The 12,500-nt window shown below is 39.4% G+C and overlaps 1 long non-coding RNA gene across 1 annotated transcript; it reads left to right on the top strand.

The window, feature by feature from the left end:
* The first annotated feature begins 5,075 nt into the window (after positions 1–5,075).
* On the top strand, positions 5,076–9,791 carry LOC106934806 (uncharacterized). The gene is made up of 2 exons (XR_001421770.1): positions 5,076–5,873; positions 8,896–9,791. It is a non-coding gene; the product is annotated as an uncharacterized LOC106934806 (long non-coding RNA).
* Positions 9,792–12,500: the final 2,709 nt, after the last annotated feature.

The raw sequence follows: 12,500 nt of genomic DNA, 5'->3' as shown, positions 1-12,500 counted from the left end.
AAAACCAACAAAACAAATACTAAAGAAATATTTTAACCACAGGAACAAAACGCAAAACACTGGAAACTCATAATGGAAGTCCTCCAGGCCACCAGGGGGAGCCGATCACCGTATGGGACCAAAGTCTCAGTACACATGTTATGTCATGATTTAAGGCCATATGTATAATATTATAAGATGGCAGTATATTAATGAAGGTAATATTAACTGCTCTAGACTCCCCCTGGTGGTCTGGAGGACTGCTGTTTGTTGCTGCATTTTTCTGCTGGTTTTTTGTGCGTTTTGTAGTTTGCATTATTAATTTGTTTGCAGCCACCATAACAACCAATCACCTGCTAATATAAACACAATATCTCAAACTGACTTCAAACTATTGTTAGTTTTTATGTTCAGTGCATCTATTTAGCCTCAGTTCATAAAACACATTTCCTGCAGGACACTTTAACAGAATTTAACTCTGTAACACTAATTCTGCCTGTTTTATCTATAAAAAGTAAAATAAAAATGTCCTGTGAAACATAATGGTTTCACCAAAAAGTCAATATGAGGCACTTTGTTTACAATTTACTGGACGATAACCGCCAGTAACCGCTAACTAAAAGTTAGCTGCACTAACCCGAAAGCACTAATCATCAATAGCTTTGCTTATGCTAAAGCGCTACACCATCATAGTATTTAGCAGAAGCTAATGCTAAAGTACTAAATTCAGAATATAAGTGAATGTTTGCATGTATTCGTTGAATTAACTGATCTGCTTGTCTGTATTGAACCTCATTTGTTCTATAAAGTTTCTTGACAAAAAAAGATGGAAGGACAAGAAATGGAATTGCTGCGTCAGCCATTTCAAAACAAAAGCTTTTGTCACAACCGTTTTAATAAATTCATGCAAAGCAGTTTGAAGTTTGCATGTGATGAACAGAAATCCGTGTTAATGAATCAAAGTGAAACGTTTGGAAGAGAAGCTGATCGAATGCTCCGGCCGTTTATTTTTTCTGTTTGAATCATTCTCTATTTGCCGTTTCCTTCGGGTACTTTCTCTGTGTGTTTTTCTCTTCCAGTGATTTGTTTATGAGAGCTTTCCAGGAGCCTTCCTGGCCTCCATGTCTGATCAGTTTCTCCTTATTATTTCCTCATTATCCTGCCGTTTCCCACAGCCCGGCTCACAGCAGCCTCCCTCGGTTACGTCCTCTCCTCCCTCTTTTGTGCAAACACAGTGATGACCTCCTCCTCCTGCTGCTGACGTTAGAGGGAATAAATCTAACGCCATGAAACAAACCAACACGCAGCGAGGGAGGAGTGTTTGTGTGGGGAGCTGGGAGGAAGAGGAGGAGGAGGAGGAGAAGCTGTCTGGATGGTTTGGAAATGAATTCAGTCCACGGACTTTGATGGGAATTTTATTTTCCTGCCGAGGTTTTTTTTCCTGTGAAATTCGTGAGAAAAACATCAACAGCAGATTCCTCCCTCTCTTTTCCCTCCAGGAGTCATTTATCTCGGACTCACACTGAAATCTGTAAACACTTTTCCCCGAAAGCGACTCTAGATTATGATGTTTATCTACATTTTGGGGGATGTTGATGTTAATTCTGCTTTAGACGTCAAATGCACTGCTGAGCAGCAGAGGACAGGATTTGGTAAATGTGAACATTTAAATGGACATGGAAATGATTTGGTTGGGAAGAAACAACGAAATCCGGACTTTAAGTTGAAGCTATTTTAGGTTTGCATAAAGCTGAATGGTGAAGATTTTTAATTCTCAGAAAACTGGACTTCTGATCTTGCCCTAGTTTCACCAGTTTCTGATGTTTTTTTGACACCAGCTGTGTTTCTGTTACAATTAAAACTTTGTAGACATTCAGCTAAAGTCAGAAAAACACAAATTTGCAATTGTGTTGTTTCCATTACAAAAAGAAAAACAATTAAAAATCACACATGAAAAAGTTTATTCATGCGATAAGTCATTAAAAATATCTTCTTTCCACTTCCTGTCGTTTTCGTTGTCATTTCTGCCAGTAGTAACTTCCTGTTGTTGAAAGGGATTCTATGTAAGTTTCACTTTGATTCAGCCACAAAAGTGAAACATCTCAGCTCTGCTGAGTTTTCTTTGCGTTTCCATGAAGTGAGTTTATTTTTGTAATTCCAAATTGCGCCGTTATGTTGTCAGTGGAAACGCAGCCAGTCTGAACAGCACAAGTCTGATTCCTTTTCAAGTCACTTTTCATGTTTGGTCTGAAACTGGAAGCGACTTCGATATTTTTTAAAGTGACCGACGTCTGGGCAGTCATGCTGCTCTCATTCCTAGTTTGACCTTTTTCAGACAGGAATCAGGAAATGGTCGCGCAAATGTTGTCAAAGAGAAGAATAAAAAGGAAGATGCGGTGGATCAGCCATGTTTTTATTTAACTGGTTTGGAGCAAATTAACATCTGAGCCACCAGAGGATGGAAAAGTTCACCAATAAGAATTTATTCACCAAATACGTTTCCATCCTGAGTAAGAAAATAAAAAAATTAAACCACGAGAATAGAGTTGTAGTATTATGACCTTATTCTAGTAATATTATTTTATATTATGTTTTCTTTGTTTGGCTCTGATACGTTTATTGTATCATTTGCCCTTTTAAGCATTAGACCTTAAAAAGCCGAAAACTAAATCAACCAAAGCAGAAAAATATTTTACACCCCAAAAATTTAAATTTTCCAGATTAAATTTACAAGAAAATACCTGGAAATTTTCTGACATTGAAAGTTATGAAATTACATTAAAAAGTCCATATTTTTCCTGGTAAAAGGCAAAAAACATTGTAAAGTTAGAAATTTATAAAAATAAATAAATTTTTACATGTGAAAAGAGGATTTTAGTTTTAATATAAACCTTTTACATGTTTATGAAAATGTGTTTATTTTAAATGTACACATTTTCAATGTCAGTGGAAATCCTTTTATTTTTATAACTGAATTGTGTTTCTTGGTGGAAAGTTATGCTTCTTGTTTTTAGTTTTATTTACAGAAGAACTAATACTCTGTCGTAATAAACATATTTTATGTTGATTTCTGTTTCCCTCCCTGTTTGTTTCGTTTTATTGGTTGCATAAAGGTCTTTCTGTTTCCTTCAGGTACGGGAAGAACCTCAGATAAAATCAAACTGATGAACAAGATTTTACAGTAGCTGCTTTATTTTTCAGAGGGATTATATCAGCTGCTTGCTCCAAACGCTGATGTCATCATAACAGAAAGGTAACCTGGGAAACAAAATCCTTACCATTTTGCAGCTTTAGATTTGCTGAAGGTGTTAATTTGCGTTAATTTGCTGTATTTACTGGCTGCTGAAGAGCCAAACAAACCCTGACCCAGAGAAAGGTTGGAGAGTTCAGGCTGCTCCAGACCTGCTGTATCACAGGGAACCATCAGTTGGGCAGATTCTGTCTTTTTCCAGTCAAAGTCGCCCTGCATGAATATGAGTTTTGTGAAAACAGCAGAGGGCAGTTGGGTCAGCGAGAAAAACTACCTGCAGAGTGTGGAAACATCCAAATACCAGAAATATTTTCCATTGTTGTTGTGCAGCATCACGCTGCAGCACATCAGCTCAGAGTCTGCAGAGACGCAGCGCCGGTTCGACCCAGATGAGCTTCCTGTGGGTCACACGGTTTCACGTTTCAGCTCAAAACAACCAGGATTTACAGCTAAATCTAAAAGCACAAAAACAGAAAAAAAGCGTCAAAAATTAAGTCGCCTGCACAACCAGCAAGAACGCAGCAAGTGGTTTCTGGACGGTAAGTAAACAACAAAACCTTTCCAGCAGCCATTGTACAGCGCATACAGCAGTAAAACCAGCTGACCAAATGTGCTAGAGTTCAGCTTGGGTTGCTAGGTAACGGGCCACGCTTTGGCTGGGGTTGCTGGGTAACAGGTGGTACTCAGCTTGGGTTGCTAGGTAACGGGGAAGTTCCAAATGGTTTTAACTTAACAATTATGAGGTTTTTGAAACGGCTCATTTTCCAAACACCAAAAAGCATGAACTTATTGAAAAACAAACAAAACATCTGGGTGTTTTTTAAGTGCTGGTCTGTTTTTAGAAGACCCAGCACTTCTAAAAACAGTGCTGGGGTTTTAGCACCAGCACTGTTTGCTAGGTGTTGGGTTTTTGTATTTACTTCCTGTAAATACAAAAATGTACAAAAAGTGAATTTTGCAAAACAGGGCCCCTTTAAAATTTACACGTTATTGCTTTTCTGCCACACAATGACAATTATCTTTTATCAAAATTTCCCACAAAAATTTTCTAACCTGCCAAATGTTATGAAAAGCAGGTCAAGCAGCAACCCACCCAAAGCTGTTTTTCCAGCCCAATGTGTTCAAAAGAAGCACAACTGGACAGAAACCTGCCCAACCTGGCAACATGGATTGGTTTGTCTGCTTCATACTTGGCCACCAAGCAGCCAATCAGAGAGCAGGGTCTAAGTGGAGTAAACAGACATGATGGCATCAGACGGAGGCGATAAACGTCCTACTACAGAATCCAAACAATGCAGATCAAACCCGCCAAGCTGCTCCGCTTCCTTACATGGAGACGATTCCTCTTCCAGCAGAGGTCGTTCCAGGTCCTGAAGGTCACAGCTGAATGACCTGATAAGCCCCGGCTCCACAAATAAAACTCATGATGATACTTACACTCCCTCCTCTACACACAGAGTGAGCCGTGTTTTCCTGCAGACTGTTGGCTGCACAACACTAAGCTTATTTTTAGCTTCTGAATTTATCCAGGGATAAACGGCTTACTGGGACACTGTACATACATTTGCAAGGGAAAAAAATAATAAATTTTGAGAATAATCTCAGCAGTTTTTTACTTTATCTTTTTACTTTCCAGGCTCAGAAAGTTCTGATTTTTTTCTTGAATATTTATGAGATTAATTAGAATTTTTATGACATTTTTATAGCATTTTTTTAATTTCATTTTTGGAGTTCATAGATGTTTATTTTCTTCTAGAACATTTCTAAAATTAACCTCAATATTGTGTGATGTTAAAAAAAATTTGAAATTTCCACATTTTTAATTGAAAAGTTTGGAAAAATTTCTGATCTTTTTGATGAAAATGTCCTTCTTTTTTTCCAACTTCAGTGGCTGCAGGGCGCGGTCGTAATAATCAGCTATCTAACAAACAACATCGGTGAAATCATGTGTATCAGTGAGAACAGGAATAAGAAGAAACGTGTGAACAGGTTAGGAAGTGTGGCTTCATTCCTGCATGTTGTTCTGCACATTCCAGCCGTTGCAAACAGATCTTTTATTTTGGACTCTCTGTTCTGTAAAGGCATGTCTTCCCGAGCCGTACTTGTTCCTACTGCGCAGGAAAAAGGTCATCTGAGAGCAGCAGCCGTTCCTTTTCTGCAGACGCCGCATATTTAACATTCCTGTTTGCTTCACGCTGTCTTTGTTGAGCCAGAATGTCTGCAGAACCGAAACCGTCCTAAATAATGTATCCCGGTTCAGTCCAGCTCGACTTGTAAAGCCTGAACACCTTTTCCAGGCGGCTGCAGAAATGTGAGCCACCGCCGGTGAGTCACTGTGAAACCACTTCAGGACATCGGAATAAAAAAGCCTGTTATTCAGCAGGAACACAGAGATCAGGAGCTGCTCTCACTAACACACCCAGCTGGGCAGGTGAGATGCTTTTCTCACATTAATGAATAACCTGTTTGTTCTTAGTGTCTGTGCTGCGCTGATGAGTGGCGCTCATCTCGCCCCCACATTAACATGCTGATTAAACTCTGCAGCTGAAGCGTTTCTGCAGCCAATCGGATCGTCCATAAAACAAACCGTCTCAGCCCAACATGAGCAACGGCACCGCTCAGCTAATGAGGCGACGCTGCACAGGTCTGACTTAACAAACGTTCTGCACAACATCTGAGTCCAAGACTAAACGTTTTTATGAACTTAAGTGTCCAAACAGTTGCAAAGCCAACATGCACAGCTCAGTTCATCTGATAGCGCCACAGTTCGGTGCAGTAAGCTAGTTTGTCAGAAAGTTGCAGCTCAAAAGGCTGTCCTTGTTTTGACAGTATGCAGAAAAACAGGCTGTGATTTATTTAAGCTTCATGTTTTCCACTATTGTTTTCTGACCCAGATATGATGATGAGTGTGAACAAGTATTTACTGCTGATAGTAGCACATAAATCTCAGGTCAAATTAGCAAAGCTTCCCTGAAATCCAGGACAATAAAAGTACAGGAATCTTTCCTCTGATGTCATCAAGGTGGAACCTCAGTTTTACTCTGAAAGGAAACAAACGTCGCAATCAGGACTTTAAATTACCAAGAAGTTCCAGTTCAGAACAGATTGGATCAGTTCTGTAATGTTTGGTTTTATTCAGGTACTTAAAACACCGAGATTTACTAAAACCTGCCTCACAAAAGGAGGACTCAGAAATTCAAGTTGTTTTTTTTTTTTACTAAATATACTTAAGTTGAGGCAAAATAAACAACTAATACAGAAAAGTGAATGTAGAAGTGTTTTATGGTTTGATGCAAACAAACTAAAAACCTGTCATGTCTGCTGAAAACGAGGACAAACCCGGTAAGAGCAGCAGCCAGGTGTAAATAGTAACAGCCAATCAGCAGCCGACTCCTTTCCATTTCCACTTCACCTGAGAGACGAAGTGAAACTTCGGCAGGAACAGGCCGGCGTCCGGCGCTGCTGGCTGCCCAAAACATGAGTCAGGGTTTGCTAGGTGTCCTGCAGTATGTTGTGCACAACTAAAAGCTGCTCAGGGTTTGAGTTTGGTGGAAACATCCCATCAGGTGGCATATAGTGCCATTTTATAGCACAATCAAGTAACTATGTTACCCTCAGTTGTTATGAAATATATATATATATAAATGACTTAAAAGAAATATGACTTGAAATTAGGCCTCTGTCTCTTTTAGAAGCTCCTGTTCTTTCAGAGACTCCGCCTTCAGGAAGTCATCAACGACTTTACCAGCGTTTTGATTGACAACACAATCGCACAAATTGGAGTTATGAAAATAAATTTGCTTAATGGAAACACGACAATTTCAAACAAAAAAATAATTCAAATAAAAACTTTTTTGTGCTAAAATGAGGTTGATTTTTCAGCTGCATTAAAATTAGTGTATTTTGCAAAACTGCAATGGAATCAAGTCATGTGATCAACAACCGATTGTTACTACTGGCAGAAACGACGAAGCAGACGACAGGAAGTGGTAGGAGGATGACGGCGCTGCAGGTTTTTTCACATGAACAAACTTATTCACGAGTGATTTTAATTGCTTTTCTAATTTGATGCAACAACGAGCAGAATAATTGCATAATTTTGCACACATTTTTAATGGGAATGTAGCAACTGGAAGAAGCTTGTAGAATGAGTCATCCGTCCACCAGGTGTTTGCTAACTGCTGCTGCCGCTAGTCTAGAGGAGCTGAATGGGTCTGTGAGGCTCGGCTGAAGAAACGTTTCTGCAAACAGAATGGTTTCCATGGAGATTAGAGGATTTCTCAAACATGCCTGAAAGAATCAAAGCAACAGTAATAACCAGGTTTTTATCATTATTTCTGCATAGTTTAATCATTTTACTGTAAACCTTTTGTTTCTGTGTTGTATTTTCATGATTGATTTAGTATTGAAATCATCTTATTAAAGTTTTCCTGTTTTGCATCGTTGTAAGATCCAGCTCTCCGCTCCACGTCCATCTGTTACCTAAAGCTGATGACTCAGAGGTCATGCTCTGTGTGTGTGTGTGTGTGTGTGTGTGTGTGTAGCTCAGATGCTGAGGAGGAGTGTGTGGGAGTCACATCGCTTCACGTGGAGGAGGATTATCTGAGGAAGAAACTGAGATTACTTTATGTATCCATGTGAAATATTTGCTGAATTATTTGTTGAAAACAATTTTATATCTTTAAAGTTTAAGAAAAGCATCACAGCTTTTCTAAAAAGTCAGTTTTAATATTGAGCTAGAAGTGAAGGTCAGTGAACTGATGTTTAAACCTCGAAGGGAGCAGAAACGTTTCTGATGAGTCAGATCGGCCAGAATGAGCTCTGGAGGTTAAAATAAGAGTCGTAACAAAGAGCAGATCCTCTGCCAGCTGAAACAAGGCAAACCCCGTTTTATACAACGTTTATCGGCTCCACTATCAGTTTCAGCTCCACCATCACGGCAAGACGCCCAGTCAGTTTCACCGAGTCATTTTCCCACAGTGGCAGCAGAAGAACGGGGTGGCAGGAAGTCAGGCGGGGTTTCCCCTCTGAAGTTTCTGTCGTCTGCATGAAATCCCAGTTCGGTTTCTGGTTTCTCCATGAACAGAGATGAATCTGCAGGAAGCTGAACGACAGCAGGAGGAAATACTCAGGACTTATTTATGCTTCTGAACCGTTTCACTCTGAATTTGTGAGGAAGAAGTTACTATGATGCCTTTTTATGAAGTACAGCGTCGACCCCCGATAACAGACAGAGGAGAAAATTCACAGCTGCAGTTTATTTTTACATAGTTTCAGTCAGTTTCAGTTTGATTGTTCTTTATTTTTATTTCCTAACTGCACTGAACAAATTGAAGCTGTTTCTACATGTTTGACCAAACCGTTTGCTGCCGGTGTTTCAGTGAGCTGAGCTACTGCAGAGTTTTCATTCATGTTTAACATTTATTTAAATATAAAGAAATGTTATAGTTCAGCTGTTTTTCTGTATCATATCGGCTCAGATATCGGTAGTGGAAAGTGGATCGGTGCATCGCTACTAGAGGAGCTCGACATTTTACTGTTTGATATTGTGACAGTCTGAATAAATATGTAAAACAAAACAACACATTATTTATGAAACATTTTACAAAGAGCAGCTTTAAAGACTTTTAATGTAGCTTTCCAATGTTTCTCTGTCTCCCTGTCAGCGTGATGCCAGCTGTTCTCCTGAGGTTTTTCATCGTTTCATCACTTCGTTCTTTGACCTTGACCTTCCTCTGAGGTCGTTCAGCTTGTGTGACTTCTTGTTTACTGAACTCAGAGAACAGAGAGTCTCTGCCTGTGGCAGCAGCGTTTCTTTCTGCTGCTCGGTTCTTGGAAACGCTCCGCTGAAGTGTGACAGAGTCCATCAGAAACTCGAACTTCTCCAGCTCCTTTTCCTGCTAACGCACCAGCAGAGCAATCCCAGACCGAACTGCAGCTCTCGCTTTTTCCGGGAACGATAAAAAGCCGCTTCAGGGAAATAATCTGGCCCAGTTTTTTCACTTCCGGCTCACCTCCGGCGCTGACGCCTCCCGCAGGAATGTGTGGCGGTGACGCCGGGCGGCGCTCCAGCTCTGATCAGCAGCAACGTGACCTCGTTCGGACGGTGCAGGAAACACATCGCCGTCCTCTAAACAAAACGCTGCATCATGAGGAGGCGGCAGGCTGCAACAGGTCCAACCTGCAAGAGCGAAAACATGGGGACCACAAACACAAACTGGAGAACATTTTCAGGGATGGATCTGGAGTTTTCATATCTGCTGCAGCACAGAAACGCATCGACTTGTTGTTCTGACAGGAACGTTTCTGACTGAACGGAGCCTCTTCTGCTCTTTCATATCTTGTTTACTGTGAGAGTGAAACTACAAATCATTCTTAAAGCGATTTGATTGATAAAAACTGTAATCCTGATCCTGTTTTTATCTTGGTTGTACAAATTGTTGCTCCTCATCAACATTGTTTGGTTTGGAGAAGAACTTCTCCTGCTCTGTTTGCTCCGAAGATTGTTCAGCTCAGTTTGTTTCTGAAGTTCTCAGAAAAACTTAATAAAAAAATGCTTCAATTAATTTCAGGAGTTTTGTCAAAACCACACAGGGTCAGAACCTGCATGCTGCGTCTCATAAACCCTGAAATAATGTCAAATGTTTTGCAGCCTTTAAAGTGGGACTCAGTTCTACCGAAAAACAAGCAAATCTGCTCAGACATGAAATGTAGGAAATAAAGCTGCTGGTTGCTAAAGCCAACAAATCTAAAATTATTTATTAGCCTGTTGATTCAGTTCAGTGTCAGCAATTAATATATTTAACAATTAATAAAAAGTTCAGCTTTAGAAGAAGAAACTTGGTAATTTGCATTATTTAGCTTAGAGGTCTTCAACATGGGGGTTGCGGCAGGTCAGAGGGTCGCAGAGGAACTGAAGTGGGTCATGAGATTTCTGATTAATTAGCCCTTTTTGTTTCAGCTAACTTTTAGTACAACCTAAATTTACATGAAATCAGTCATTTCCATTCATTCACACTGATGATGAAAACGATAGTTTGTTGATTTAAAGCAATGTGCATAAACAGCTCTGTCTGAGACAAAATTAGAAACAAATGCTAAAGTTAGCTAAAATGATGTCAACAGCAGGTGGGCTATCATAGCATGTTCACTAACATGGACTTACTCCATGAGGCTTTACATAAAAATGAGCTAAAATGCTAATGTTAGCTGAAAGTGTGAAAATGTGCACAGAAACATAAAGACTGAACCCTAAATAAACTATTTAGACAGAAAAACCTGTGGATTTGGGTGTCAGACACAGTTTAAATATGACCGCCACGCGTGTTATTGTCATTTTAAGTAAACAGAAAGTACAGAGCCATGTTGCTGACTTCAGATTAAACACTACCTGCAGTGCAGAGGGGCCAATTCTGCAGCAGTGACAGCTACTGTTTATTAAAACACCGACACAGGTACTGACAAGGCCTGGACTGTCAGGAATGTTTGCACGCAATCACTGATGCACTAACTGTCAACACAGATTAACAGGCAAACATCGAGGTTACAGAGCACATACTACTCCAGCTGGGAAGGAAGTATTTTTGTTCTTTAAAGTATAAATGTGATGAGTCACATTTATACTTTGCAATGAGTCACTGTGCAAGGTGGACAAAATAAGATGAGTTTACTGCCATGTCTGCTGCTAACAGAGCAAAACCCCAGATGGTAAAATCAGGATTCGTTGAAAGAGCAGACCGACTGCAGGACAGCAGCGGCAGAAGGTGCTGAGAGGCAGAAATTATAGGAAAAACATCAGAGATGACAAATCAAAACGCCTGTCTGAGAGCAGAAAATGGGGCAAAAGTCAGCAAGTGATTCCGGTAAGAAGAAGAAGGAGGAGAAGAAGACAACATCATGACTCAGCAAATATCCTGCTCTCATACACAAAACAATCCCTGATTGGAGGCTTGCAGGAGAAAAAAAGGTCTGCTGAGAACACAGCTGACCTGAGGTTCGGTTTTAATGTGCATCATGTTGTTGGCTCAAATACCAGCTCAACGCTTCAGAAGCGAAAACACAAACTGTTCCAGAATAACATTCCTATCTGTCCGTATTTTCTATAAATGCTTTCCTCATAGTGAATGCAAAAGAGCTAAAAATACACTGTGAGTCAAATGATCCCCGTGGAGAAAGCAAGACGTTTTGGAAGCATCAGCGTCTAAATCAGAGCTGTGAGTAAAACTAGATGAGAGAAAGTCTCAGATTTACAGACAGTGAGGAGGGCAGTGAAGCAGACATGTGACTCAGGTTGTCTGTCTGTGACTCACGCAATCCCTTCAAAACAACCTGCAACTCAGGCTGCTGCACATATGTGGTCTCACTGCGCCCCCTGCTGCACAGAAACAGAACTGCAGGTTGATCTGTGGCGCCATCTGGTGGTCAACTATAGGAACTCATCTTCCCAGCTCACAGAAACTGATGTGTTGCTTGAATTAAAATAAAAAAACAGAATAAACAATCATTTTCTTTTTTTATGTTGGAAATTTTCTCAAAGTAAAATTTTGTCAGATTGCTACATAATGTGCCTTTAGAGTAGCTTTTTATAAACAGCACCATGACTGTTTTGTTTGGTCTTCTTAGAGTTTGATAAAATATCATGTTAGTTGAGTAGATAAAAATGAAAGGTTTAGATTTTTTATTTTTTATAATTTTTAATTTAAAAAATCGTCTTTCTCCTCGATAACTTCCAAATTGACAGTTTTTGATCAGATTTTGTTGTGTTTGCCAATTGCTTTAACTGGACATTCTTGGCCGATGTTATTAAAACATTGCATTGTGTTATTTGGGCATATAAAGGCAAAACATTTTAATTAAAAAATATGAAAATAAATATTTTTCTGGCCTCAGTTACTCTTAACTTGAAAATTTTGGTAAAATGTTGATCTGACCTATTTATTTGTATTAAAATATTGTGCTATATTAGTCCTAAACATAAAACTAAAACATTTTGATTCATGCTTTTAAGTTTTTTTAGTAAAGAAAAAAATAAATTAAACTTTTGTTGCTCTCAATTACTACCTACTCTTTTATCTGTGCACTAAATATCTAATAATCCAATAAGTTTCCTTTATGTTTCCTTCATGTTTCCTTCATGTTTCCTTCATGTTTTCATCATGTTTTCATCATGTTTCCTTCATGTTTTCATCACATTTTCATCATGTTTCCTTCATGTTTCCTTCATGTTTTCATCATGTTTTCATCATGTTTCCTTCATGTTTTCATCACATTT

Source organism: Poecilia latipinna, unplaced genomic scaffold (genome assembly GCF_001443285.1).
Source record: "Poecilia latipinna isolate Pla-1442-1.1 unplaced genomic scaffold, P_latipinna-1.0 Scaffold1862, whole genome shotgun sequence".
In the NCBI taxonomy this organism is placed as follows: Eukaryota; Metazoa; Chordata; class Actinopteri; order Cyprinodontiformes; family Poeciliidae; genus Poecilia; species Poecilia latipinna.
The sequence above is the reverse complement of the archived record's forward strand: the minus strand, read 5'-3'. Positions and strand labels throughout refer to the sequence as shown.